This window comes from Tyto alba, unplaced genomic scaffold (assembly GCF_018691265.1).
Source record: "Tyto alba isolate M040663 unplaced genomic scaffold, T.alba_DEE_v4.0 Super-Scaffold_2, whole genome shotgun sequence".
In the NCBI taxonomy this organism is placed as follows: Eukaryota; Metazoa; Chordata; class Aves; order Strigiformes; family Tytonidae; genus Tyto; species Tyto alba.
Window position 1 is genome coordinate 58,726,082 of NW_024881282.1, and position 27,989 is coordinate 58,754,070.

At 39.0% G+C, this 27,989-nt stretch overlaps 1 protein-coding gene across 1 annotated transcript in view; it reads right to left on the reverse strand.

The window, feature by feature from the left end:
- Positions 1-27,989, reverse strand: part of CNTN1 (contactin 1) — a 261,654-nt gene that overhangs the window by 159,759 nt on the left and 73,906 nt on the right. Inside the window, exon 2 of the mRNA XM_032999800.2 lies at positions 20,648-20,693. The gene's annotated coding sequence lies outside the window, so the exon portion shown is untranslated. The remainder of the gene's footprint in view (positions 1-20,647; positions 20,694-27,989) is intronic.

Genomic DNA, 27,989 nt, shown 5'->3' on the forward strand with positions numbered 1-27,989 from the left:
CGGGATCACTGGCAAGGGCATTGTGACGGGGCAGGTCTGAGGTCCTGCCAAGATGGGAAGGTGGCAGGGCAGGGGCAGGGACGGCGAGGTGTCTGGCCAGACACAAGTGCAGCTGAAAAACAGCCCAGGCAAGGTCAGCCCTAAAAGCAACTCCTAGAGGAAAAGGGGGAGAAGTTTTCTCACAGCTGTCCTACAAATCTGATCCCAGGCTGCACAGCTCCACCATTTCAGAGTTGGGTTGAACACTGAGAGGTAACTCCTCAAAGTGGGGAAGAAGCCACACAGCCTTCTAGGGCTCTCAGGATCCTGACATCTGCTACGAGCAGGAATGAAAACTGATGGGATTTTCCAGGAAGATTGACAAGGTGAGGGGGGCAGGAAGCAATAAAAAGAAATATTCAAAAGAGATGTGAGGTTTGGTCTAAAGCTATGGGAAGTGAAGCTATGGAAAGAGTGTGAAATTGAAAAGTCAACCAAAAATGCCAATAACATCAGCAGAACTGTGAGAGAAGAGCCACTGCGCAGACAAGGACAAGCAGGGGAGCACAAACATGGGGAGGCAAGTATGATAAAATGGGGTGGAAGTGAACAACAGGAGAGACTTAATGGCAGCCTTGATGTTGGTTAATGGACTGAGAGCCAACAGAGTGGTCAAGACTAAAACAAGGAGAAAGAAGGACTCGAGAAAGCAGCACTGACTGTCACAGTTTATTTTTTTTTGCCTGCTGTTTTCAGGTGATCGTGGTGGTGATTTTTTCAATCTGTAAAATGCTTGTGACATCCACAGAGTGCAGCATGTGTCAGAAGGGAGAGACTGAAATCACGGACAGTACCAGTATGCCTCCTCTGCCCCTCTACCCACTGCAGCAGGCCACTCTGCTGAAGTGTACCCAGCCAACTCCAGAAACCTGGGGAACAGCCAGGCCCCGATTCAGCAAGAGGTTATGGCCACAGGTAATAACCTGGTGCCCTGAAAAAGCATTTTAGATGCCAGACCACAAAGATACCAACTTACATTACCTGCAACAAATTAATACTCATAACAAAGTACACAATACTCAGAAGGGATTTTCTCCTGCTCACTTTGTAATCTGCACATTTGGATTTTTATCTGTTTTTTTAAAGTGCTCAGAGAGGGCATATTGCATGGCTGCTTTTCAGAGTGGACTGCTGTCCTTCCTGTCACACCAATGGAGGAAACGAGGGTGCCTTCTCCCACTATAACCCACTGAATGCTAGAAGAAATACATTATTTGCTGCCTTGATTTTACTCCATTCCCTGCTAGCTCTGCATGTTACACTAGACTTCCGAATGAAGAAAATGCGAATGTATTCCCTGATACACAGCACGGGATAGCATTTGGATGTGTGCAAATCACAGGAAAACTGAGGTGGGAGGCCAGTATTTAATCTTCTTCCCCATGTCAAACATACTTGCCTGTCAGTACCACCCAGAGTTTTCCAATGAAGGTCAACTTAGATCAGCAGCTTGCTGGTAAAGAAGCAAAAGTGACATAAAATAAACAGAAAGCCTCCTACGTCCCTGCCACCAGCAGCCTGCATTGTCAGTGACAGTCATCCTCTGCTACCCACTACCAGCACAGAGCCATCTCTCCTCTTTGCCAGAGCATGGTTTTTGACTTTGTCATCTCCATTTGTTCACAGTTCTCTGAATCAACAGATGCTCCACTACACAACACATACCGTTAGTCCTATCTGACCAGAGAGAAAATAAACATACAAATAAAAATTGCAAAAGCAGTTCTTTTTAGCTTGTGAAAACTGTGTTCTTCCAAATAAAAAACGAATCAGACATTCAGGTTTTCCCATGTAGGATCTTACCCTGAAATAATACCCATTCCCAGGTCCAAGAGCAATCATGTTTTTCATCCTCCACTCTCTCCTTAGAAATGCTCTGTGAGAAATTGCTAACTGCAAACACACAGATAATATAAGATGAGCAGTGTTAAATATGCATTGTCGATTGCAGGAGGAAGAGCCTAGCAATTAATGGAAGTAGAAAACTCTGAGTTGTCAGTGAGAATTTAGTGGGAACACATTTAAATCTGTAAATTTCGACACTTTGGGGGAAAACTCAAAACTAAGCCAAACCAGGATTGTCAGTCCCTTCAAATCTGGGATGAGAAGCTCTTTCCTCTAACTCTTGTTTTCTAACTTATACCAACCCATTTACACGGCTTTTAGGATTACTTCCTCCTCACCAAACTGTAATCTGCATAAAATTTTGTTTTATCATGTGCTCTTTAGTTCAGCAAAAGGCAGATTTCACCAACGTGTAGAAAACAGAGTATTTCCACTGGGTGATGCTGAAACCTGAATGAACAGACTAATGTCTAAAACTTTCTCTGGACAGATAAAGGAATAGTAGGCAGCACTTCATAAGAGATGCAACATATGATATGAACTACAAAACATGAAGGGTTACAAACATTACACAGGATATGTAAGCTGTTTTGCTTGTTTTAAAACAAATAAAAACTATGTTACTAAAACCAAATTCCTAACTGGGACAAAAAATAGTTGTCTTTGAGGAAGTAGGAGCTCAGTGTCAAGTCCCAAAGTGAAACTTTGTCATGTAAGGGATATATTGCGGGAATATTTTCTTGGAATGAGTAAATACTAAGTACGTAAATAACAAATAAAGGAAACCTTTGAATGGGTGTCATCTATTTCTGAAAGGAAAATACTTTTTCATTGAATGACTAATGTTGCACAGTTTATTTGATTTTAGTAGTAGAAATAAAACCAAGCAAAAAACCACTGAATAATAAATCTAAATGAGATGATAGTATCATATACACATCTTATGTACAAAGATGTAAATGTTCACCAAGTTTTTTTAATACACAAAAATTAAGCTGACAGTTTCACATATATGCTTAAAAAAAAAAAAAAACTAAACTAATAAGTTTAATGTAGATTAAGTATTTCTAGTCATTGGTTAATTCATTTTTCTGCCATAGTTCCAAGATCAAACTTTTTTTTTTTAGGCAGATGATGGGATGGCTGAAGGACTGCAACGTTCTCCCACTGCTTGTAGAAACACTCACATTGCTTCGCTGCAGTGCAGACAGTCCTATGAAGAGTAATTAAAAAAAAAACTTCCAGAAAGCCCTTCTTTGAATTACTGAGGGCTGCAAAAACTAAAGTAGCTCCTTAAAAAATATGGGAAATATGTTCCATATAAACTGTAAGACTAAATACTGTGCCTTGTGGGATACATGAGCTAAAAGACGGCAAAAAAATAGCAGTCACAGTATTGCCTTTTTGATAGCTCTCAATCTAACTAGTCAGATAAATAACTGAAAATTAACTGTTTGAGTGCCTTTGAGTTTATAGAAGTTAACCTGTATTTCTTTATTTTATTGTTGAAGTATTAACAGGCAACAGAGACTAGTTCGTTGGCAGAAAAATGCAAAATGTGTTTCAAAGGAAAGGTACCTGCAGTGAATAGCTTAATGGACATTTACAGTGACCCACCATAACATGTCTGTGAAGGTAAGCAGCAACATTAATAAAAAGCACAATCTGTACCAAAATATCAAATATCTAAGCCTCGTAGTTATTCCAGGTGAAGATTTTAAGTTCTGAGGAATATGAGAAAATATCACGTTAGCTTAATTGTATGCTTGGGGGCTACAATTTTTAGGGTTTACAAAAAGTGATGGGCTCTGTTCTGTACATGGAGCTTTTACTTGCAAGAGCAGTACAAGCTAAGGGTACTGGCAAATAATGATTTGTGATCAGATCCTGAAATACAATTGCAAATATACCATCTGTCACTTAAGATTTGACTAAATATGTTTGATACAGCCCACCTGTTCTGTAGCAGCTTCATTATATGGAAGTTTCAGCAAATTTCACATAGAAAGCGTTTATCTGTTCAAGCATGAAGATGATCTAAAATAAGAGAACTGTGGGCATACAACTTTAAAAATAAAGAAGAGAATTTATCCATTACAGAATGAAATATAAATGTATTTAGTGCTGTCTATAGAGGAGAGAATTAAGTTAATCTTGAACTTAAGAGTGGAATTGGCCGTATTCCACCTCTTCACCCTGATTTCAGTGTACTTTCTGCCAAAAAGCATGTAGATGGTTTTGTTCCTATCAGATTGAGTAATGTCCTAAGATATCCTGACAACAAAGGGGAGGAATCTTCTGGACAATTCAATTATGATCTTTGCTGGGTATTTCCAGACTACTGGTATGTTATCACCTCTTAAAAAGATGGCAATCTTTTGTGATAGGAACACTGAATTTGCTAGATGTCTCTTACCAAAGTCTTCCTCTCATTTCCTAATATAAACCAAAATTGCTGCTGTGCTGCACAAAACACAGAGCACAAATTAGTGACATTTAAGTGATCCAGGCAAGTTTATAAACCATGGTCAGGGTTTGAAAATTTTTTTTTTTAATCTACAGGATCCAATTCTGCCACAGAGCTATAAGCAGTTTCTATTAACTTCAGAGGGACTGCAAGGTTGTTCACGTGTGGGAAATGTTTGTTTCTTAGTAATTAGTTATGTTTATCACAGACATACAAAGACATCTGCTATCTCTACAAGAACAAGTTGCGATATCAATAAATGCTGCTGTTGCTTTAAAAGAAACAGTATGACTTTAATTGTAGTTACCAAATGGGACACAAAAATACTTGTCACTGACACCTGTCTAAGGCTGGATGGTAGAGGTAGGTTTGCACCAGCAGTAAATACTGTACTGCATCATGGGCAGTGACCATGCTGTTCAGACAAAAATCTGTGTAAGGGACACCCTGCATGAAGGACAACACAGTCTGTCAAAAATACACCCCATATAATTCCCTGATGACTGAGGTTTCACAGTCACCTCTATCTCCACCGCTCAATGATGTGTGTGCAACTTGAAGGATGGTACAACCTTTTAATCTGTATGTTTTCAGTAAAGACAATGTGCATGGTGTATTTTGTACAGGAGGGCAGGAGGGAGTTGGGTTGGCTGCCTGTGCTGCCCTGGTACGTGGAGTCTGGGACTGAAAACCTTCAGGTGGAGGGAAAGAGTGTGACTTCTCCACAGGCTTTGCTCCTCACGCTGAGGAAGCTCACAAGGTGCCCTCTGCCTTCCCGGGGGAGTCTCTCTCCCAGGATGCCACCCACCCAGCAGTGGCTGGCCACGCAGAGTGGGGTTAGCTGCTGGGGTGGGCCACAGCAAGCTGGGACCCTGTAGCCCAGGAGAAGTAGGAAATCCCTGAGAGAATCAGGGGCTTCCCTGGGGAAAGGAGCAGATCTGCAGTCAACCCTCAGTGGTTACAAAAACAGGGGCAATTGGAGAGGACTGCATACTGTTTGCTTCGCTGTACCGGGGGAAAAAGCCAGCTCTGCAAGGACACAGAGGGAATGACAGGTTTTGCAAGTCTTTTATTTTAATGTGCTTTACCTACAGTTTTTCCTACTTAATGAGATACTCATTCCAGTTTATTAATTCGTGTCCTAATGAAACCTATCTTACAAATCCCGTTCGGTTTATTTGAGTAGGTTGTCAGAGAGGAAAAAGATAAACATCTGTTACCTTTGTTCTCCAAACACAAGCTTGTCACATACGTGGATTACAAAATAGCCTCTAACTGCTCAGTCCATCATTTTGTTACCAAGGAACTCTTCTCAAGACATAAGTACGCTTGATGTCTTGTTTAGTTTGATATACAGCCTCATCCAAGAAAAGAAGCATGAAACTGATATTAGAGGAAACCAATAAACAGTATCAAGTGCTCTGTGGTGTTGGACTTGTCAGAAAGATGGCCCAGAACAAGATTTCATTTGTCACGACAGGAAGACCAGAGAACAAAACCACCAGAGACAAACTGGAGAAAATATGTAGCACTTATAACTCTCCCTGTAGTGCTACAAGGTGTCTGGAAAGTACCTACACTGTTAATTTTAGAATAATACTTTAAAAACCTGTCTAGGCATATAGTGGTACAAATAGCTGGAACATTGCTCTGTGGTAGCCTTTGCCCTTCAACCAAACCAGGTCATTTTCAGTTTTTTTCCTTTAAAAATTCAGACTCCTACCATTCTTAGGAAAAAAAAAAAAAAACAAAAAACAAAAAAAAAAAATCATCTTGTTGCATCTCCAACTTTTGTGGTTCTCTATCCATTGCCCACTTTGGTTTATGTGTGGTACTACAACACATACCACTGTGACTCCAGTCACATTCTCCACATTCTTTCCAGCTTCCCTTCAGCCACAGCATCAAACTTCTCCTCTTGGACACCAATCAACCCTGCACTGGGAGCACTGATGGGACAGGGAGCTAAGTGGTAGGGCTTGTGATCTGACTTGTGGCATCCAAGGCAGGCACCCAAGACTTGGGTTTTATCAGAAGCTGCTGATAGGAAAAAGGGCTTCAGATCCACATCACCCAACTAGATGAGGAAAAGAGATGAGATGTCCTGAGTGCTGACATCCAGAAGTTTCACTGCAATTCTCCTGAGCTTATTAAAATAAAATATAAAAAGGATTGCCAAATAGCATTTCATACAGGCAGAACAAGACCTGTTCTGGACTGCTTCGGCATTCAAAATTGCCACTGACAGCAAAGGACACCTGAAGTATCTTCACTGAGGCTCTTCCTAGCATGTTCATCACAATTGGAGACAAGAATCAACAATGCATGAACCACCGGGAAGGATCAAGGGGGTTGCTGATACAATTTTTCCTAAACATTCACCTCTAAGAGCTGTAGAGATGCTCACAGAAAAGCAGGAAAAGCTTGTCAAAATTACCCAGACTTGGTTTTAACACAGACTGGTCATTCTTATTCTCAAATTCTCCTTTTCACTGACACAAAGACCTAGATCCAAGATCCTTAGTTATGTTCCTAACCTCTCAGTCTCTGCTGTTTTTCTTCCTAGATTTGAAAAGGAAGATATTTTACTTTTTAAAGGGTAATTTTAAAAAATCAACTCAGACTGTCTTGTTTTTCTCAACAGAAGCAGTTTTGAAGATTTGGTATCTAATCCCATTCAATCAACACAGTTCACCTCCAAATCACAAAGGGTGTCTCTTTACCAGAAATAGTAATAAATGTATTACCAGTAGGCAAGAAAGTAAATAAATTGCATTAAGGTTGCTAAGGCACATTTATGAAATACTGGAACTGAGGCCCTAATTCCTGTATGCAGCTAGGTTCACAGGGGAATTTACAGAGTAATACTATTCATTAATAATTATTGGCATAATTCCCTTATTATGATGATCAAGGAAGCTTTAAAACACTTATTTGAAAGAGGTAACAATCATCTAGGCACTGATCCAGCAAAGCACTTAAAAATGTTAATTTTCATCATGAAAATAACTGACTGGATTTGCACATGCTTAGGTTAAGATGATCTTGGTTTTGTTAAGCCTATAATGGGAAAATCAAGAAGAAACATTATAAAAATAATACATGAAATCCTGCCAGAACTTTGCCTCAATATTACACCATTATCATACATTCCTCCAAGGGGCTACTTTCTTCTGGGAGACTAAAAAGTACAATGAAAAACTTTTACAGGAGCTGATTTGGGGAACATCAATCCACTGCAGATCCAAGCACGCTTAAAACCAATATATAACAAACAGCTACACAATCACAAAATCTGTGTCTGGTATGTAAGACCAAGTGTCTGACCTGAACACAAACCTTGAACCAGGTCTTCCACACCTGATTTTGAAACACATTTTCTTCTTTACTCACATTCTTCAATGGGCAGTTGCACAAGCTCCTTCAGAGATTAAGACTTGGGCTAGGTATGTGGTTGTTCAGTTGCAATTTGCAGAAGAAAAGGAAGAAACACAGTAACACATTTCATTAAACATTTTGGCGATCTTTGCCTTTGGAGTGGGTAGGAGCTGATCACAGTAACTACGGACAAGCAAACTGCCAAGCCTCTGTAATCTTTCTGGAAGGGACCTTGCCTGCATCTGGCTCCAGTCCCTTTTATCTTACCTGATGCAGAGAGGCTGCCTCTAAGCTGTGAGCTTCTCACAGCTTGTCAAGACTCCCAGAAGCTATCTACCCATCTGCTTAAAAGAGGCAGTGCACCTCTTCAGAGTCCCCTAAAGAAATTTGTTCTCTTTTCACCAAAGACTTTCTTCAGCACCCTGAAAATTTTAAAAAAAACTATCATGGTATTCAGCCTGAAATGTAGACAAGACTTTTTGGAAGAATGTATCTTCCTCTTTTTTCCACCAAACATGAAATTAGTAGTGATCAAGGGAGAGCACCTTCGAATTTCTGTAATATAATTTAAACTGGAGTTTGCTGTAGCAGTGTAAATTCTGAAGAAACCAAATAAATTGATCTTCATCAGTTTTTGAGAACATGAATCATTTGATGTCTTTTTATTCTATAACATCTGATCATGCTCTCCTTTTCTATTTTTGCTCTTATTTGAGACCAATATTATTCTCTGCATATATCTTTAAAGTATTTCTTTTCATGTATAGAGTCTAATAAATTCATCATCAGTATCTGATAATAAAACCTCTGCCTATGCTTTTTGGTTGCCACTTGCCCTATGCTAGACAGAGATTTCTCCTTCTAAACTAATTCAGCACAATGAGGAATGAAACATAGGATGAGGAGCTTCAAATAAAACCACATTTCAGATGCTCTGTCCACATTCCAGACACTTTTATAATATAACCTACCAATTTCTCAGTGTGGGTTCCCACCTCTTTTCTCTCCATGAGCATCCAGTGAACACTAGGTTGTTCTACTCCAGTGTACACAGCATTCAGAGAGACACACGTTTCCCTCTCTCCATCCACTGCCCATTTATATAACACACATTTTTAATTAGCCTTCACAACTATCTTTATGCTTTAGGTTATTAGCATTCATAAAGACATGTCAATGGGTTTCAGCATTACATACTTACAACCTTTAATTTCAAACCATACCACCTCCCTCTTCCTACATGGAGCACCCATAACAACCAGAACAAAAGGACATCATATTCAGGAGTCAATAAACTAGGAAAAGATGTAAAGGCCATTTTATCATTTACATGTTGCCTGATATTTCAACTCTATTAAATATGCTTCAGCACCAGAAAATACAATTGCAAATATCATTAACTGTATTAAAACAAATTGTATTTGAGTTACTGAAAAGACAGCACACTGCTGGTGGAACGTAAATGGATTGCCTGACTCAGTCAGGTTGAAGGTTAATCCTAGAAGTTTCAGAAAACAAATGGAATAAAAAGCAAAAAATCCCAACACCACCACTGAAGAACATTTTATTAATTATATGCAATTCTGCATATCTCCCAAACTTGAGGAAAACACTTTACAAATTAAAATAGGGTGTCAGTCTAGATTATAAAATTTATCTATATGCCACGCAGTGCAGGATTGTGCGGAGAAACTCAGCTAGCTCTGGAAGAAGGAGCAGTAGAGCTGTGCCCAGTCTGCTGGGAGAGAGCAGTACCTGACGTGGTCACAGCACCACAATCATACCTAACAGTCCTTCCCACATCTGCGCTGGTGGCACAAACATACCAGACATCTCTAACATGCCACAGTATGGCATAGGCTGGCTCGTATCATACAAACTGCAATTGAACAGAGTGGGATAGCAAGAACTGAGCATGGAACAGATGTTATAAAAGACAAGCATTGCAGCAGTTAGATCAGATGTAGGATTTTCCCTATTTCATGACTGTGTTGACATTATATGCCACACTCCAGCTACGTCCTGATTTGGGATGAGACCTGAATGGTAACTCCCCGTTACTGCCTTTTCTTGTCCCCCTCTCCTCCCAAGGTACACCAGTTTTCTTTCAAATGAAGGCTGGAAAGAAGCTGTGTTGTATTTAAGGAGATCCTTTAACATAAAAGACTAGCAGATGAGGGCTGTTGAGTGCGCGTGCAACCCAAGCTCAGGATTTAGGGGTGTACCACAGATGGCACAGATGCTGTGGGCATCCAGATCTTAGCTTCATCTACTCCAACATCCTATTTAAGAGCAGCAAGTAGGAGACTAAGAAGAAAAATGTCTGGATTTCCTTAATGAACACCTTTGTCCTCAAACTATTCTAAGCTTATGCCCTTAAACACAAAGAAATGTAACCCTCTCATCCTCTCTCATGGAATAATCTTCGACTGTTCTTTGGAATATTATTAACCTCTTTAGATGTAATTTATTGTGGCAATGACTTCAATAAATATTATATTAAGTAAAATGTTTCCTTTTAATAATTTTAAATTACTTTAAAATAATTGTATTACTATGTCACTTCTTTTTTAGTATTATTTGAAAGAATTAATGGAACTTTATACACAGAAGGTCAACAGAAGTTGTACTGTAGTTCTCCAGTTATACCTTCCTTGGGAGTATTTCATCTGCAAAATGAACTGTCTTAATCAATTAATTACTTTGAAAAATAATTAGCCCCTGTGTCAAAACATTTCTCTAAAATGTCTACCTATTCATATTTTCAAAGTATTGTCTAACCTGTTCCATAGTTTATATGAGTCAAATGTTTATTTTTTATTGTATATTGAACAAATGTTTTTCCTGAGTTGTCTAACATGGTCTCTAGCTCTCTGCAATGATTACTACTGAAAGAATCAACACACACTACTACTATTCAAATTAACCTTACCAGTGTATCTTTCCTTCCACTTGACCATGCTCAAATTTGTCTGCCTTTATGCTGCCTAAACATTTACCTTTGGTTTTGCTCCTAGGTTGTCTTCTTTGCTCTGTTTCTTCACATTTCATTCAAAGTATTCCGATTTTTATTAAAGCTAATTCCTGTCTAGATGTAATACCAGTTTTTCTGTGTCCTAGACCTTAGCACAAGCCATCTGCTGAGCTGTCTGGCACACTGGTGACTCAAGGAGGACAAGAGCAGGCCAGTAGCAGTCATGTGTCTCCATCCTGGGTACCTGCATCTCTGACTGTCAGAAGCCAAATTTAACAAACTTTACAGCACTCTGAAAGGTTGTTTTGTTCACTCAGCCTGCAGAAGGCATATTATTTGATTTCTATTTTCCACTTTCCTTTATTCTGGTTAGTTTGATGCCCAAGGCCATTGAAGGTTTTAGAAAAGCAAGACTTCTGAAATAATTTTATGCCTTGTTTTTAGAAATTATTTATAGTATTCAGATTCTTTTGTCATAACACAGTAAGTAAATACATTAATATTAATGAAAATAAGAACACAAATTACTAGCTCTCAGAATAATATCAATAGCTAAGTATTTAAATTCCCTGTGACTCCAGACTGAAATTTAATTTTTTTTGAATGGTCTTCTGGACTGACATGATTACCATATTCCAGTGAGCACTAATGCTAATCTCTTCAAAGACCAGAAAAAAAGATTTCTGAAGCTGCAAGTCAGACTAGTGTCAAAGAACAAAACCAAAAATGGTTCATAGCTAATAATTCTAAAGATAAAGTATGCAGCAATATAGCTTTAGCTGCATTAAGCATAATGTACAAAGACTCTCAATTTCCCACTCATTTTCATCTCAGAGGCATCTTATCTCTGAAACTGCGTATTTGGTGAATTCGATTATTACATTACTTGAAAACTGAAATATGAATGGGGAAATGAAAAAAAAATAATGTAATGAGTTGTTCTGTGACCAACAGATGTAATGAAACATGATTTCCTACAGACTTGAGTCCTACTTCTCTCACAGCCCATAACCAAAATAATTTCTGCTTCTCTCCTACCACATGTACTTCCTGACATCTCTTCTGGGCAGGAGACAGCACCTGCTGTGCTTAGCCTGGAGGTATGTATATGTTGATTGCTGCCAAGGAGAATATATAACAGCTTTCCACTCAGTAGGGCACTGATTTGAGTTTTTCCTCTTTACTGAGCCACGGCCATCATGAAACTTGTAAGAACTTAATTATCTTCAAGACTTGCAGAAGCATTCCTTCCCATGTTGCAGGAGATAGATCAGCAGTTCAAAACCTGATGTAGAGGACTGAGAGACAGAAAGTTATTGCACATCCCAATCCTTGTCTCCTTAGGAAACAGTGAATTGTTACACCATATTAAAAGCTCCATTATACTAGTGGTGCTGGCAACACAAGCTCTATGAAAATTTCAGCAGCTTATTAAATTTATTGAGGTATGTAATTTTTTAATATTTTAATATAAATATTTAAATACTTTTAATATCATATATTTTTAAATGTTTATTATAAATTGTATATGTACCCTACACATTGTAGTTTTTTATATATAATGTGTATATATGTATGTAACTATATATAAAGCATGAACTAAAACCCCAGAAGATTCTGAATGGTATTGAGGTTTTGGCTTGGGTTTTTTAACTGTAGGCCCTCATCAAAATAGAAACCAACCTAAAGAGGTGACAAGATACTTCTGATCCTTGCACACCTCCAAGGCTCAGCAGTTTGAGTACAAACTGATGGCAGTTGCTACCACAGCTACATCTGAGCACAGCCCCAGGTCTCTGCCTAAACCAGTTCAGTTCACAAAAACAGTTCACAAGATAGCTGCAAAAGCCATTCGATTAGCTACTCAGTAAGGAGTCTCCTCACAAGTTTTGCTTCTTTCTTAAATCTTACCATTTATATAAACAAGCTTCAGTTTTACCCAGTATTGAAAGCAAAGGCCAAACAGGATTCATGTCTCGCCCAACCTACCAAGGTCTCTTCCATGCCTTCCCCAAGGGTGGACTGGCTTTGACCTGAATCGCACATCTCTGAAGTCCTTCTCTTTAAGACACAGAGTTGTTTAAATATTTTCTTCCTAAAACTCACCTGACTGTTTATTCCTTTCTTAGTTATACCCCTGAGGAATAATTAGTCCAAGGTTTGGTTTGAGCACTTTGTACAGACAACTGTCCTCATCTGCTTCACTTGGCTTCCAGTCAGGAAACACATCTGAGGCCCTTCTGGTCTCCATGCTCCTTGTGGGGAATTTCCACATTCCCCTTCCCAGATCCTCTCTGAGAGTCATTGTTCAGAGTTGAGCTGCTTGTTTTATCTTCAATCACTCCTGTCACAATTTCCCAGATGCACTTTGGCTATTACATGCAAATGCCTCTTATGAAATGAATATACAAAGCTAAATGAAAGCCTTCTGTCAAAACAGGTTGTGATAAAGATGCTGCTCACAAAACCGACACAGACATATTCCCAGCCTGCACAAACATCACTCACTTTGAAAAGTACAGTCTTCGTTGTTCTATAAAACAAGGGGAAGAGAGCTCAGAAGTACACAGGTTGCACCCCACACCTTAAATATGATCCCCAAAACAATTTTTGTGAGAATTAGTTATCAGAAGGGAAGATAAATAAAGCTCAATCTCCTTAACCACCATAAAACAGAACATACACCATTGTTCCAGCTTTCTATTACTTTTTAAATTAAAATTAAATTCTTTATTAAATCCCATGCACACTGTGGCTCTAGAAGATTATTTCCATTTAGAAGAATATCTTAATATTCAAGCTCTGTCATGAAACAGAAGAAGGAACTTTTTCTATATGCAATCTGGTCTGTGGCCATAAAGTAATGTGCTAGCACCTGCTGCCATCTTCTCTTTTCCTTGTGCTTACCTGGTAGAGAGGTGGGGTAGCTGGTTGGCTTGTCACCATCAGCACTTCACACCCGTGATTTTTTACACAGGAAAATTACTCACTGCTTTTAGGATTACTGCATTTTTTTGCTAGGGTCATGAACAGGCTGGTAGGAACCCATAAGAACTGCAAGGGGCAGATATGGTGAAAGAGATCATGCTTTCAGTCTTTTTTGCATTCTTTAGGAAAACCTAAGAGAAGAGAATAACTGCTGGTGGGAAAGACAAGAAAGATCCTGCCTAAAGTCTTGTTTCTAATGTCAGGTTAATGAGCATTGCATTTAAGTGGAAGCAATTACTCCAGAATGAAGAAAACAGCAAGAAAGAAAAATCTGCTAAGAAAAATGGGGTAATATGGAAAGAAGGAGAACGAAACAAAAAATCCCAACAGAAAAATATCTATTTTCGACAAAGCTCTAGAAATAAATTTAAGCTTCAAAATTAATTTATCTCCAGTGAAAACAAGTGGTCCCTGCAGGCCATGTCCTCTCATGCTTCTACAGAGAAAAGACCACTTCTATCGACATTTATTTGGCCAAGCAGATTTCCTTTGCCACTACTCAGATGAAAAATGTGTCCAGCTCTCCAGAAATGCTCTGCAGTTAGTCTCTGGTGATTGCAGACTCAAAACCATCAAGAACATCAGATGATCCAGCTAACACAAGGCTCACCTACAGCTGTGGAAGCCACCTTTCTGATCCATTAACTACCCTGTAGCTGTTTGCCTGGGAGAACAAACAGCCGACCAGGCTGCTGCCAAAACAGGATCACTGCTTTCCCATCAGCTGCCAACACAGGTCAAGAGAACAGCACAGAGTAGACAGTTGATGGCCTCTTCCCTATCCACACCTGATGTACATCTAGAAGCTGAACTCACAACACCATTATTCAAATTAATATTAATTTTTTCTGTGTTACTTCAGCAGCAGCACTGTTGTGGTTTGAGCTTAGAAGGCACCTGAGCAATACGCAGCCACTCATTCCCCACTCCCCCTCCCCTCCTTCCCCAGTGCTGAGAAGGAGAAAATAAAGCAAAAGCCTTGGGAATAAAGATAAGGGCAGGGAGGGGTGACATCCATTACAGTCACGAGCAAAAGACAGATTCATTAGGGGGAATTAAAAAGAACATAAATTTAATTCAGACACTGACAACACCAGCACTTAACAGAGTAGGATAGTGAGAAACATTGCCACATCTTAGAAACACCTTCCCCTAACCCTCCCTTCTTCCCAGGCTCAGTTTTGCTCCCAATTTCTCTACCTTCTCCCCACAGTGGCGCAGGGGGCAGAGGATGCAGGTTACAGTCAGTCCTGCCATTTCTTCCTTCTCAGGGTAAGAGGAACTCCTCACATTCTTCCCCTGATGCCTTATGGTTCTCCTCTCACTGGAGACAGTCCTTCACAAACTTTCTCCAACATGAGTCCTTCCCACAGAAGGCAGCCATTCCTGGAAAACTTCAGCCTATCTGGTTTATCCAAAAAAGCTATGATGAAACAGCACATTCCACAAATACTAGAAGACAATAACAAATTTTATACTATCTATAATGTTTTAATGTTTAATTTATTTTATTTTTAACTATATTTTAACACAGGGTAGGATTCACCCAACCTATCATTTAAAAAGTCTGTAGTGTCTACATTAATTTGTGATCTCTTCATGTGAAGTCCCCTTATAGTTAATGAGCATTTCTAATTGCGGAGGTATCAACAACTGGAGCATCTTACTAAGACATCTTTAAAAAAAATCCATGCAGTTCAAATTAATGTCCATACTGGGGAAAGGTTCTGCAGTTTGCATTGTCTAGGGATTGCTTTTGTGTCTTAAAATCTATGAATAACTACTGCTTTGCAGAATTCTTGGAAGCTCCAGTAAGCAATTTTTTGCACAGCTAGTCTCTTTTTAATGAAAAACATACACTGTTCTTGATGCAAAGTGAAAAGTCACATATCCAAGATGTCAGAGTCCTGCAAGGCCATTTGGTACACTATTCTCATCTGTATGAATCTCTTCTCATTTACTTGTGAAAGCTGGCAACACATAAAAGTGCCTTAATATCTTGCCTTGATTCAAACAGCTTTCAACACACCTGCGATACATGTGCCTGTCACAGACCCTTCCTTCCTCAAGAAAGGGTGGTACGTGACTCAACCCCAGCAACAATACCAGCAGTTGTCAAAACAAACATCTGGATAATCTCCCTCCCACTAGACTTGCCTAGGGAGCACAGTGTGCTGATACGTGAACAAGGGAAATGTTTAGGGCATCTGCAAGGATTCTGCTCCCTATTTACAATAAACTGTGATTATGCAACAAGTTCTTCTGAGCAAAACACCAGTTTAATTTCCCTTTGCAATTGAAGGACTATGGCTTATTTTGGGGACTTGTATACACAGTCTCTGTCACTTCAGTTACTGTGTTTCCTCCAAGGTTACTGGCTTTCATGACCCAGTCTAGCAAAGACTTCTCTGCACAAGCTCAATTAGGAAATGTCTATGCTTGACTCTCAGTATTTGCTGCTGATTTGATAATGATTCTATTCAATGCTTTGCAATAGCTACATATATGCTTCAATATTGTTCCTCACAAAGTCAAAGGGTTTTATCGCCAGTGGCAATAGCACTCAAGAGGTGCCTTTCAGTAGCATGCCAGTCACATTTTGACCCCAAGGTGGGTATAACAGTACTGAGGCATGTTACGAAACTGCAGTGGTAACCACATTAAAACATGTATGTAGCTGCTAACACAAACTTAAAAAAAAAAAAAGATTAGCTGTTGAAGGCACACAGTGCTAACTACTTCACAGTAAAATGAGTTGAAGGCAGAAATACACTTGAACCAGGCCATCTTAGTTGGACATACCTTGTCTTTTCACAGTCCCTATTGTATCAACTACCAGAGGAAATTACAACCTTGAACAAAATTTTCTGAACAGAAATATGGCAAGATAAATTACCTGGGCTGTCACAATGTATCACTGTATCAATCAATAACACCATCTCCACAAATTTGCAGCAGATTTAATAGTTACTACTGTGCATAGTGCTATTCTTTGAAAAAAATCTGTCAGTTTTCTTTCAAAAAAAAAATCTCAAAAGCACAATTAACTACACTGTTGGGAAAGCTGGTGCATATCCAAATCAGCTCACAGGTGAAGACCTTTCAAGAAGACAATGCTATACATTTACATTTCTGCCAGTTACGCTGGCTGTTCCATGAAGAGGAGCAGACCACTCCAACAATACAGCTGAAGGATAAGAATGTGGAGCAGCAGGAGCTGAGGCAGTTGAGTAATTCATCTCTCTTGAGAGAAATAAGACACGATTGCACTCTCTGTACTGGCTGGCACAAACTCTTCAACAACAACCTACTATGTTGAAAACAGACTGGCCTTTGTACTTTGTTTATGCCTCCCCCAAGAGCATCGCTCTTAAAATACTTGAGTAATTTAAAAATAATGCCTCTAATATAAAAGGCAGCTGCATAGTTATAGAAATTAATGTATAATAAGCAGAATGCATCCTATGAAGGTCTTTCCAGGCAAATGTTGATTGGAGCTGCTTCTGATCATTCGAACATATTCAAATTGAATTCTGCAAGATTGATGAGAAATATTAAGTCTGATGCAACAGTTATATCCAAACACAGACCTAACTCTTTCATACTCTGAGGCACTGCAATGCTTAATTTTAATGGGAAGAGACTGCATTACATCATATAAATAAAACTATATATGGAAAGCATTATTTCTGAATGTCTGGATATTTAATTAGCTTCTAGCATACTTCAAAGAGCTTTGTTAGATGAGATGCTACAGCTTATGCAATAATTAACACAGCACCATATTACTCCTGCTGAATACCCGCCAAATGATATGCTTGCCTCTCCACTTCAAACAGATAAGAGTCATCGCGCGTGGTCATATCACAGAAATACGTCTCTGAGTCAGACCATGGGAGATGCACACAACAGGCACCTTGTGCCACTTGCCTGAAGCCAAACGGTGTCCCTCCAAGTGCAGAGTCCTACCAGAGAGCACTCCTCTGCTGCAGCTCAGCACGGCTCAGCATCTCTCCCAGCCCTGGACGAGACACAAATGACTGGCAGATGCTACACAAGGCTGTCTAATCCCATCAGGTCAGAGAGTAAAAGGGAGGCTACAATGTCTCATTACAGCTGTGCTGCCTTCCCCTCAGCCTCTCTGTCATTTTGCATGACAGGCACTGTCAAAAGATGGTGATCAGAGGTGTACACTTAGCATGTGGCCTGCTCCCTCTCCGCGTCCCAGGAGCTCAGGAGACAGGCAGCTTACTCCCAGCTGCTTCCTTCCCCAGGGAAAAGTACCGGATGAGGAATTGTACATAAATCATCACACCTGACCTGCAGGCTTGCTGCAGCTGCATGGACCCACAGCACTACCTGATGGGCTCACAGGCAGGTGCCCTGTCCCAGCAGGAGAATAAGCAATGCTATCTGCCACTGCAGGGAAATGCAGACTCCTGCACTTCCACCTCCCACTCCTCCGTGAGGACCTTTGTCCTTCATTTTGACTTTTTTTTTCAGCCAAAGAATAAAAGTAATATTCATCTTTACTGATGGCAGTTATAAATTAGGAACAGCAGGAGATTGTGGCCATTTTGAATGAAGACAAAAAGCACCAGGTATATCCAGCTGCTCCTGCGATCATGAGCTCATTTGTACAGAACAAAGAGCAGGGGAACGGTCATTCTTTAGTAAGAGAGTAACAGCATGTGCCATGCCAATTATGGGCTTATGGATAAGGAAAGTATGATGACATGTACATGGAAAATTGAGCATGAGGAACAGCACAACAAAGGTGGATAAAATCTTTCTCAAACAGAAAAGGTGCGTGGGAGCAATCTGACGGAGCTCACCTCAGACACAGCACAGGTTTCAGGAATAAAAAATCTGTCTCACGAACACTTGTCTCACACAAATAAAAAGATATAATAAGGTGTATTTACAGGTGTAGAGGACAGAACCCCTATGAAAGTCCGCTTGCAGTAGTGTGCATTGCTACAGGTTTGAGAAGAACACTCTCTTCCCGCATCGCCATACAAGGCCAGCTACTGGCTCTGTCAGAGCTGGCTGACAAGAGGCTTCACTTATACCTGTAAATCAAAATAAGAGCCTAAGCACAGTTTCTGCAAGGACTGGAACTATTACAGCCTGGTATGATGTTAAGCACAGTGTAATAGTATCCTGTTCTCAGGAAGGTGTAAGTGAGCTTTATCCCACACTCATCATCCAAATGGAAACACACACACTGACTTCCAGGAACTCTGATCAGGAAACTGGAATCACAAATAACTTTTAATGAGCTGTGCTTAGTCTTCGTTAGTGTAGAAATCAGCCTTCTAGAACGTAAGTAAAACCATCTGAACAGAAGAGTTAGCTCTTTACAGAGATTATGTGATAAATCAAGGTCTAAAGACTGAAATCATGCCTACAACATATACCATTTCACTAGCACTGAACAATACAGTGTACAAAAAGTCACATCATTGTAATTTGGAAACAGACAAAACAGCCAGATAAATATTTGACTCTATAAGAATGGATTAAACGGTAAAAACTGAGATTTTGGGTTATTTTTCAGACAGGTTAGATAACAATGACTACAAAATTATGTCTGATCTACTTTAATTTGTTCATGAAATTAAGATTAACTGAAGCCGTATGTACACCAAAAAAATTGCGTAAGAATAATTACTGTCATTGCTTATATTGCACAGATCCCTTCAGTTTGGTACTACACAAATATTCAACAAAAGTTTGTCAGTAAGACACCAAGGTTCAGACTCCCAGAAGGATTTGGGCTAGAGGTAGGCACTTATAGGATTCACTATAGTACTACTCTGAGCTAGTTCTTTCCTTGTCCAGCAGCAGAGACACTTAATGAAATTATGGAAGGTAGAAGACACAGATGTTAAACATGTCCGTAGTAAGTAACTTTAAGCCAAGGAACCATGTTTTGCCATTAGGAACCATGATTTCTTCTGGTCCTGTTCTACAACAGAACAGTGGATTTCACTTCAAGCATTTAAAACCATATACTGAAAACTGTTTCCAAAATCATAATAAATGTCTCGTTTATGTTCTTATTTGAATGATAGTATTAGGAATATACATTAACTTGATGCAATTTATAAGTGATCTTCAGGGGGAAAAAAATCATGCCTGCACCCCCCTAATGAAAATCTAAGCATACTCATACAGGCAGCTAGATGAGTTACAAATCACTATGCCCAGCTGAGCTGCCACTGTTATTTAACTGTTCATCCCACCAAGCTAGCTACATCAGAGGGATGTAATGCTGCTTATTGCAGTGTAACATGACTTTATAGGCAGTCCAAAGTTAGTCCACCTTCATATAATGAATACAGTTATCAGTGAGCTATGGGCTTCCTTTTCCCAGCAATATGTATATACAGAGCCAAGTCAGGAAGGGCTTTACCCTGCTCTGACCTGATCACTGGGCACCACCTTCCATTTTTCAAACATACATACATGGAAAACCTGATAAGTGATTTCTGAATAGCAAATGGAAATACAGATCAGGTCCTATGATTCTGTATTATATATACAAAAAGCTTATTTATTGTGGCTTTCATGGCAGACAGAGTCTCAGAAGTACAGACTACTCCAACTTTCAAATAGGGACTGATGGATATACATATCAAATATCAATTCAAACCAGAGAAGTATTTGAATCAAAAAACCTTGCCAGTAGACCTAATGCTAAAATGTTATATTTCAACATAGCTAACATTTAAAAACTAATCATGTTGATGAGGTCAAAAGCACAACACTGTTTCTGTGCATTAGTTCAGCATAAATTTCTGAATTAACAATGTTTTTATGACATTTCCCATTGCACTGGGACTAATTATTTGCTACTAAGAAGGTGTATCTTTCACTTCATTACTTAAACATAGTAATGAATAATTATTTTATAACTGGATGTAAGAACTGAAAAAAGAAAAGTCACCAACCTCTAATAAGGTGGACTCTGTTTCAATGCAGATCCAGAGGCAGTATCTAGAATTGAACAAAGATAGGGTTCAGTTGTTTGTTCAGCTCTCAATTTTTCAATTGCCAGTTCTGCTAGAATTTGTTATGCATACTTTCATAACATTCTATTACAATCAGCTTTTCCCAGATGTTTCCTGCAATTCATAAACATGTGGGTTTCCAATTAGTCACTTTCTTGCATAAAGATAAGACATATTAATAAAAACCTACCAAAATGAAACTTCAAAAGCAGAGTGAGCTTGTGTGGTTTTATTTTTCCTGATTAGTTGATATATAAGCTATTATAGACCACTTTTAAAAATAAGCTTGGGTGCACATTTAGCCAATTTTAAAGTCATTAATACCTTATCATAAAAACCTGGTGCTAGAGCTCTCTCCTGCAGTAAATCACACTGAAATGCCTGCTCAGATACATCTTGGCATACCATCATCAAATTCCTGCTTTATCTAACACATTTCATTCTTCTCTTTACAGTTTCTCTTCTGATCCCTCCTTATATTTGTCTCCATCCAGCAAATTTTGACATGCCCTTCCAGAAAGATTCAAAAATCTTCGCTCAACTTCTGCTTTGATTTCTTCTTTCCAAATTTTCTCTGATTCACAGCTATAGATACCATCAAACTACCTCCAAATCTCCATTTCTTCCCTTAGCAGTTTGGGTGTAATATTCACTATACATCTGGATCAGTGGATCCAAGGTAGGAACTACACTACACTGGCACTACTTGCAATTTTTCAAATGCTTCCAAGGTATAGCGCAGTCCAAAAACATTGTATAATACAGAGTGCTCGCTTCAGAAGTTGGCTACATAAACTAACAGATTTCCAGCTCACTCCCATGCCTGTACTTCCTTTTTTAACTGTAGTTCATCCCTATTATACAAAGGATTTTTAAGTTGTGTTAGTAGCTAAATGGACAATGATTTAAGTATGTGAATGTGAGGTAAGGAGTTTTTGAGATATATACATTCCAACTGCTAATTCCATGGATGACATGAAAGACCCAGGCACTCAGGCTCCAAAACTAAAATACTTTGTAGGTAGCTTTGTCAAGGCATGCTCGCTAATCTGTTTCTCTTGTGCTCTGATTTACTGCAACACAAAATCATATCTGCCCTTCAGTGATTTGATGACCATTTACAAGACTGGAAATGTAAAAATTTCTGGTAAGGCTTCATTAAGATGTGTAATTCAACTTCTTTCCCCATGCTGCATGCATACATAAAGAGACATAACTATCTTATGGCATTTCAGAAGTTTAATGTCACAGTCTTCACTGTGCTGAGAGGAGGAGAAAGATGATGACTGTACTTCCAGGCTCAGTCTTTTTCCCTTCATAAAGTAAGTAAGTGTACATGTTGACACTGTGGTTTAATCCTTCTGCTGCGGCTTATCAGAATCTTCCTCATCGATAAATAACATTCCTATTATTTCTACCTCCTTGTAAACTACTCCTGAGAGTCTCCCTGTGGACAGACATAATTTAAACTAATCATATAGAGCCACACACACAAAAGGACTCACTTTGTCATGCCTAAATTTTAATCTCCATCCATGCCCTTGCTGAGTACATATTTGCATGGTCATAAGTCTTAGTAACTCTGAACACTGGTTTTCAAGCAACACATTTATCTCAAGCAGGAAGTTCTTGGAGTAAGAAGTTATTGAGTACATCATCAAGATAATGCAATATATTCTGTCATTTTTCCAACACTTAATATAAAGGTTTACATTTGCTTTATAATATATTAGTTGGGATGGAAAATAAATGAGACCACAGAAAAAACAACCTCAAGGTTCTGAATGGTCTTCTGAAATGTCAAGCATTTAAAGAATGCCAACTTCTCATTAAAGTTCCCTCAGTTAACTATGCATTTTTATAAAGTAAAGGCTTATGAACTATTCCCCACCATATTCAGTGAAACACCTTAATAGTACTATACAATGTCTTCCTGTAACTTTCTATGTATTTTTCAAGATCCACTTGTGTTACACCAAACTCTGCACTTTGTTAATAGCTATACATTCATCTCTTTCAGCTGACCCTTATGATTGCTGTGCAATGTAGGAAGCAGAAAAAAAAGGTTAAAGAAATCAACACACATGAATTTTGTCCTCAACAAGGCAACACCTGGTTAGAGACAAACTGCAGTAGCTGTTAACACCTTCCTTCCCTTTCACTAGTAACTCTGGATATTCCTATTACATCATTTGTGAGTATTTCACCTCTGGAAGTTTTATCTTTAGTAACCAATGTCTTATGGAAAAACCTGTCAAAGTGAGACAGTTGCTAAAATAAAAAGACAGACTATGGACATTAGGGAGCTAGAAATACATTTTCCAAGTGTGAAATTCAGGGGAACTACAGAAAAACTACAGGGCATAGAACTGTGTTGTTTTGATTTAAAACAAAACATGGAGTATCTAGAATGGTGATGTTATCAGGGGAAAAGATGAAATACCCAAGAACAGTCTGGGAAAGTGCAAATTAAATATGTTTATCCTTGCAAGTTTAAAACAGAATATAAATCTTTCTTGCTTATATAGTTAGTGTAGGAACTTCATAATTTTTAAACTAATCTGCTGAAGACAGTACACACAGACACAGGGTGAAAGGAGAGATCCTTCTCACTCAGTATATCCACCGAACACTGGATGTTTATGGACACAACATAGGAAACAGAATGAAGGATCCTTGCTCTGTCGTACTCTACGTGACTTAAACGAGAGAGAAAAACACACACCAGTAAAACCAAACGCAGATTCAGAGTGGTCTAAAAGTGAAAGAGCTCTGTAGGCCTGTAGCCCACAAATAAAAGAGAGACGGGCCTATAAACGGAGTATTTTTCTCTCTTTTAACTTCTAGAAAAAGTATTTGTTGACACCTATTAAAAAAACCCTTTCAACAAACCAGACAAGCACCATCAGTTTGAATGTGCCCAGGCAATATCCAGGCCTGGAGCTCAGGGATGTCCCATGTCGCTGCTGGGTGGCAGGTCACGCTGCTCAGATGACACCACTCAGCACCTCCCTGCCCGCCCCGGGCACGGCGGATGGAGGGAGATGCTCCAGCAGGAATCACTCCTGGTGACAAAACAAGCCGTCCTCCACAGACAACTCTGGGAGCCTTCACAATATACTCCTCTTTCGTATTCAAGCAAAGACACTGGAAGTGTCATTATCTGTATTGATTGTTACCTGAATTGAGCTACTGAGTCAGCTGTGGTGCTTCCACCTGTTTTTTACATTTTACAAGAACAGGCAGACAATATTGCATCAGGTGTTACAAAAACGTGATTTGATTATTTCAGCTCATAACACAATGAAGACAGGCAGAAGATTTTTTTTTTTTTCAATTTTATCACACTTTTCCCATTCACAGTGGGCTGTAAAAGATAATGAAGTAATTTGCTTGAATCTCCATACATGAAAATTTATAGAAAACCACATGGAATTTTAGATCATCTTTGCAGATCTAAATTCACTTCTTCAGCCTCGATCACAGTGTGAGGCAAGAGAGAGAGCTGTGATGGAGAAAGATTACTGCTTAATTCAACAATGCCTAAGCCATCATGAGTAGCTCTTGAAAAAGCCACTTTCAGTCTTTGCTAATCAGAAGGACCCATCAGTTCAGGACCAGGCACTGGATGTGCACAGCAGTGGCAAAAAGGGGTCATTATAAATTAACCGCCACTCAGAGAAAAGCTTTTTTGTAATACTTGTTATATATATGAATCCACTGTGGAGGACACTATAGGAGGAGTATGTCATGCAAAACATCACCCATGGAAAAGAAACAGGGGCAAAATAAGAACTTTACCAAACCAAAAAATGATTAATTAATTTATATCAGACAGATACTTGTATATCTATTACCTACTTAGGAATGGCTTCTGGATGAGAATACAGTACTCAGTCCTGTATAAATACAAAATGAAATGCTTTTTCTGCATGTTAAGGACCTTAGATTTTCCAAGCTCCAAAGCGATACAAAGCTGTTTTCTATCTAGAGATATTAAGGTTTAATTGAAAATCAATGCACTAGTTTGTAGCACTAAAAAAATGACATTAGTATCAACCATTAGACAAAGCATTTCTAAAGACATAAATTGCATTCTGATTTAAGCTCTGACTCAGAACAGTGAGGACTTCTGACATTTTTCTAGTAGCTTTTCTCAAAGCTGTTAGTGATAATTTGCCTCCTTTCCATAAAGCCTTCCTCTGAATTTCCACCTAATCCTTTTAAGTATCTGTTTTCATGTTTCAATGCACATGGCCTTTCCCACAAGTCCTTCACAAAAAAAGCCCACTTGAAAACTGCAAAACAGATTATGTAGTTTAGCTCTCTCTGTAGTCTGTGATCATAATAGCTAGAAAGTTCAACTTGCTCTTACCGCTTATGATAGAAAATGAAGCTAACAAAAAGCTCAAAAATTACAGTGAATGTGAAGCTGTATTCAAAAATGTATAAAAGTTCTTCCGTATCTTTCAAAAAAAGATAAAGCAAATTTTGGCCCTGTCTAGGCATTACTAAAGAACAGAAACCAGAATGAGTATTCCTTGACCTACGCAAACAATAAGCAAGAACAGTTTCATAGTGCCAGCAAGAATACAGCTCCAGTTACAATACAGGATAGATGATCAACACAGAAATGGTACAAAACACTGATCTGAGGAAACACTAACCCAATAGCCTCCCCCCTTCTTGGGCTGCTCACCAGATGGCCTCCATCAAAGGATGGTAACTCCGAGAAAGAACAAGATGGGCCACTGATGGTCCATATCAAAGGACGGTAACTCCCTTGTGATTGAATGGAGGGAAGAAAGGATGGGCCCTCTCTGTTATCTCTTGTCCTTGAGATAAGAGAGGAACTAAAACCACTGAGCCATAAAGACAAAGGAGCTGCAAATTAGCCCAGACTTGAAGGATAAGGTGTATGTGGCTACAGGACTGAGTTGGCACAGAAGTAAGGGTCAACTAGCAAACACAGTGAAGAAGACTACGAGCCTTCATCTGAAGCCCCCTGCCCACAACTACCAGGAAGCACTGCGCAAGCGCGACGGGAGGAATTTGGGGTGGGGGGATATGTTAATGAGTTTTTGGAACTAATTGTAATATTCCCCCCTATCCTTGGAGTAGTGATGCATATGTATTAGAGCAGATGAATATGTAATGTTTTATACGATAAAAGGGAGCCCCTTTTGGCTCCAGGTGGTGCATGTCTGTGGTGGAGTCATCCCCCCTGTGCCCAGCGCTGAATAAATATACCTGCTTTATAACCTTACTGGTTGTAAAGTCATGATTCCGCGCCTCAACACTAGATACAAGATCCAGCTTTGGCTTGAAAATAGAAACAGAGCAGTATTTAAGAAATCATCCTTTTTTGTCATCTGAAGTTACTGTTTGGGTAGTCATGTCAAAGATATACCTGAAAAATTGCAGGTGCCACATGAGAAAGACACGAGTCAAAAGCACACATAAATTCATCTCACATTGTTGGAAAATTATAAATTAAATGGATTGTTTAGACACTAACTGAATTTTACATCATCTGTCTAACTTTAGTTCCCATCCTTTAAGCAATTTGCAATGCAAGCACAGAGCTTATTCCTTTTTTTTTTTTTTTCTCTTTTTCTTTTTTTAAAATTCAGATTTCAGGAAGATGATTTAGCAAATGCTTTCTTCGTATAAAAGTAAAGATCCCTGCTGTCCACGATCTTCCCAGGAATGCTACAGAGGTAGCACTGGAAAACCCGAAGTAGGTTTCCCCATCAGCCTGAGAGCCTGCAAACCAGCCCACTCTCCCAGTCCAATCCCAGCTCCAGAAGCGGGTCAGACAAGCAGCAGTCTGGAAGTGCCGGAGCAGGAGACAGAATGACCCAATGAGGTACACCTTGCCTAAACCATCACCCCAAGCACTGGGCCACCTCCTCTCTCCTCCTTCCCCCCACAAAACCCCCTCCAGAGGAGTTTCTCCAACTTTCCAGCGAAGCCCCGGCCCGTCAGAGAACAACATTTCTGTCTACTGACTCTCACTGCACAGGCAACCACAGCAGATGCTTTCTAACTCCTAAGTGCCTTGCTCTGCTGCCTATATTACCTTCTTCTGACATAGTCTTTTCTTCAAGTAATTTACCTTACATTATTTTTTTTTAATCTGATTTTAGATTTTTTACTGAAGGCTAGGGAATTTATAACAGTAATACACCCACTTGTCATAAAAAGTCAAAACAACCTTTTGCAATACTGCTCCATGAAGGCTGTGTGTCTTAAAGGGCAATTTCAGAATTTGCTGAGGAACAACAGAAACAGGAACATTAAAATAGTCTCTTGGCCCTGCCAAAGGAAATCAGCCTGCAAATGATTTCACTGATGGCAGGATTTCTTGTATGGACGTTTTATTTGGAACAAGCAAGTGGTGACTCTTCGAGAAAAACAGGCAAGTTGGAGAGGTCAGAAAAGTTGGAAATTTAACTAGAGTCAGCTTCCAAAGACCTCATTCAGCTTTTCCAGGAAGTTCTAGAAACTTCTGTTTCTTAGAAAATCTTCTCTTCAAACTTTAAATACCCACATGATCTTCTAAATTGTCTGAAATAGCATTTTGATTATCTATTGAATATGCACAGAAGTCCAATTTATGCAATCCCTTGTACTGAATCCCCCATTCATTTACAATAAATGTGTGCTTGTAAACTATCGTCATCAATTAAAAAAAAAAAAAAAAACAGAAAAAGGGAGTAATTTAATTCAAAAGATTTTTCCTGAAAGTTTCAAAAATCAGTTCCTCAGAGTTAACAGTTGTTTAAGAGGCTATAGCATAATCTGCTAACGTGCTTGATTAAAGGGCCTATTATTTCAAATCAGAAATCTTAAAGCTGCTAGAAGCCATATGTATACACCTAACTTGTCATGTCCATACATGCATTTTTGCTGACATAGCCACAGTGCAATCAGGGTTTCTTTGAAAATGGACAGGAGGTCCAAGAGATGCAAAATTTTTATGACGAAAAAAATGCACCCCAAGAAGAAGAAACTAGTTCATCAACTGGCATATACAATTCTGAGAATATTGAAATCATTTTAATTTCATCAATCATAATTTCAGAAACAGTATTTCTTTAAAGACCTTTAAGTAGAGCTATAAATATTGTTTGGTGAAGTATGCTGACCCAGCTTACCTTCTTTCAATAGGTACAATTTTAAATTTTTCTGCAACTACTATTAAAGAGAGAAAGTTTAAGAATCAGCACCCAGAAAGTAAAATAAATAAATAAATAAAAAGATAAAATTCTAAAAAGAC